The following is a 3,059-nucleotide window of genomic DNA, read 5'->3' as shown; positions in this document are numbered from 1 at the left end:
TTAAGATATTAAGGTTAATTTCCTTGCCAAGATTAAAGACCAGTTGTGGAAACACACACAAATACCAAAGTATTATAAATTGAAAGGGCTTTAAAAACAGAAGAGGTTATTGTATAATGTGTATAATTTATTTGTACATACAAATGTCTTCAACCACAAGTAATGCCTAATGTTCCCCACTGTGTAATTCATCTTCAACTTCCCCTTTGCAGCTTTGATATTTAACCATCTTACATCAGCAGCCTCCAATATGGATAGAGGCTCAGTGTCAAGAAGACAAAGTTTCTCACCACTGGACCAATTGGCAGCAACAGGATGGATGGTGAAAAGATTGAGATTGTTCACAGCTTTAGTTTGCTTGGCTCCACAGTCAACACTCTTGGCACCAGTAGCCATGAAATTAAAAGACGTATTGCGGTGGGAAAGTCTGCTGTTAGGGACCTCTCTAAAGTACTCAAGAGCAGTGGTGTCTCTCTGGAGACTAAGATGCGTCTGATGCAGGTCATGGTCGTTGCTATCACTTGTTATGCAACAGAGAGTTGGACAATGACTAAGGAGGATAGAAGAAGAATTGTTGCCTTTGAGCTGTGGTGCTGGAGAAGAGTATTGAGAATACCATGGACTGCTAGGAAAACAAACAGATTCATCCTGGAGAGGGTTACATCGGGCTGCTCCTTGGAAACAAGGATTCTGAGGCTCCATCTAACATACTTTGGACATGTTGTAAGGAGGGAGAAGTCCTTGGAGAGGGAGATCATGCTTGGGAGGGTGGAGGGACAGTGCAGAAGGGGAAGGCCCTCTATGAGGTGGATTGATTCAGTGACTGCGGTAATCAGGATGGGTGTGTTGGAGACAGTGCGATTGGCACAGGACAGAGCAGAGTTTAGGGCTGTAGTACATAGGGTCGCTATGAGTTGCAAGCAACTCGACAGCACATAACAACAACAAAAACAGCAACATCATCAACACTCTGATTTGAAATGTTCTTCCCTCTCCTTCTGCTGTTGCTCAGATTTCTTCTTTATTATGTATTATCATAAATGCCACCCCACTTATTAAGTATTTCTAGTACAAATTGCTCTCTAGATGATGAGACTTTTTTCAGATTAAATAATATGTGTGTTGTGGACATAACACACACATCTGTATAAACACATATGTATGGTATAGCTTACATTAGTTATAATTTTATATGATGTTTCACCTACCAATTACAGTGTTTTTGCAGACACCAACAAAACATCACAAGAATCTGTATATTTCCTGAATCACCAATATGTTCCCCGTTATTATATTACTTGTCATGCTTGTAGATTGATGACTAGATCATGTTGCTGTAAGTACCATGGAGTCAACTACTACTCATAGCAACCCTATGAACAACAGATAGAAAATTTGCCTATCCAGGACTATCCTCATGACCTCGGCTGTACACAAGGCCATTCTTGCAGTCATTGTGTCAACCCATCTCCTTAAGCGGCTTCCTCTTTCCTGCTGACCTTCCACCTTTTCTGGACTGATACCTTTTTTCCTCCTGACAACACACCTAATATATGTAAGAAGAAGTTTCACCATTCTTCCATGTAAGGAACACCCTGGTTGCACTTTCCCCAAGACAGATTGCAGATTTGCTTGTTCTTTTGAGAGCCTATGGTATATTTAATTCTTGCCACCAGTACTACGATTAAAAAAAAATCTTCAATATCAATAATATTGATTATCCAACTTTCACGCATATAAAGCAATTGAAAACACTATGGCTTGGGTCAGGAGCACCTTAGTCTTTAAACTGACATCTTTGCTTTTGAACACTTTGGAGAGGTCCTGAACAATGTATTTCCCCATGTAACACATCTGATATCTTGGCTGGTGTTCCCATGAGTGTTGATTATGGATCTAAGCAAAATGAAATTCTTGAAAGCTTCAGTATTTTCTCCATCTGACACGAAGTTTACTATAGGTCCATTGGTGAAGGCTTTTGTTTTCTTGATGATAATATGTAATCCATATTGAAGGCTGTAATATTTGATATTCTTTAGTAAATAAGTCTTCTTTCTCCAAGCGCGGTTGTGTCATCTGCATTGTGGAGGTTGTTGATAAGCCTTCCTCTAATCCTGATGTCACATTCTTCTTCATATAGTTCATGTTGGGAAGGTTTACTAAGTTACTCGGTATCTAATGAGGTGAACAGTTAAGACACTACAAACACTATAAAGGAGAAATGCTACTGTGGCATTGAGCTAAAATGAATTAAATAGAAGATATGGTAATATTTTTTTATTTGGTGAGAAAAATTTATATTTAGAATTAGCCAGCTAGACTCAGTTTAGATGATTCCAATCTTGTTGGCAACATCCAAAGCATCATAGTCAGGAGCAAGTCAAACACAGGCCTTCTTCTCTCCATCAGGCCTAATGAAGATGTTGACCTTGGCCACGTCAGTGTCACAGAGCTTCTTTACAGGTTGTTCGATATGGTGCTTGTTGGCCTTGACATCCACAATGAACTCAAATGTGTTATCTTCTATCTTCTTCATGGCTGACTCAGTGGCCAGGGGAAACCTGATGATATCTAGTGGTCAAGTTTTTTTTCTCCTGAAGGCGCTCTTCTGGGGGTATTTGAGCTGCCTTCTGAGTCTCAGTGTCTTAAGCCACCAGAAGGTGGGAGACGTGCAGATCTTCTTCTTTTTTATTTTTTTTTGTTTTGTTTTGTTTTTGTTTTGTTTTTGTTTTGTGGCTGTGGATGCCCTTCAGGATGCCTTCTTGGCCTTTAATGCCTTTGCTTTGGCTTCAGTTTTGGGTGTTTTGTTTTTGTTTTGTGGCTGTGGATGCCCTTCAGGATGCCTTCTTGGCCTTTAATGCCTTTGCTTTGGCTTCAGTTTTGGGAGGGGCGGGGGCTTCCTTCTTCTACTTTTGGTGCCATCCTTGTAGAAAAAAGGGTAATATTTTTTAAAATTATGGGAAATCAGAGTCAACCATTTTGAATAATATTGCATGAGTTCCTTGTTTTTTAATGCAGCATAGTATTCCATTGTGCGAATATACCACAGCTTCTCTAGC

The sequence above is a fragment of the Elephantulus edwardii genome, unplaced genomic scaffold (genome assembly GCF_000299155.1).
Source record: "Elephantulus edwardii isolate Elephantulus edwardi_28Jun2011 unplaced genomic scaffold, EleEdw1.0 scaffold00268, whole genome shotgun sequence".
NCBI classification, from domain to species: Eukaryota; Metazoa; Chordata; class Mammalia; order Macroscelidea; family Macroscelididae; genus Elephantulus; species Elephantulus edwardii.
The sequence above is the reverse complement of the archived record's forward strand: the minus strand, read 5'-3'. Positions refer to the sequence as shown.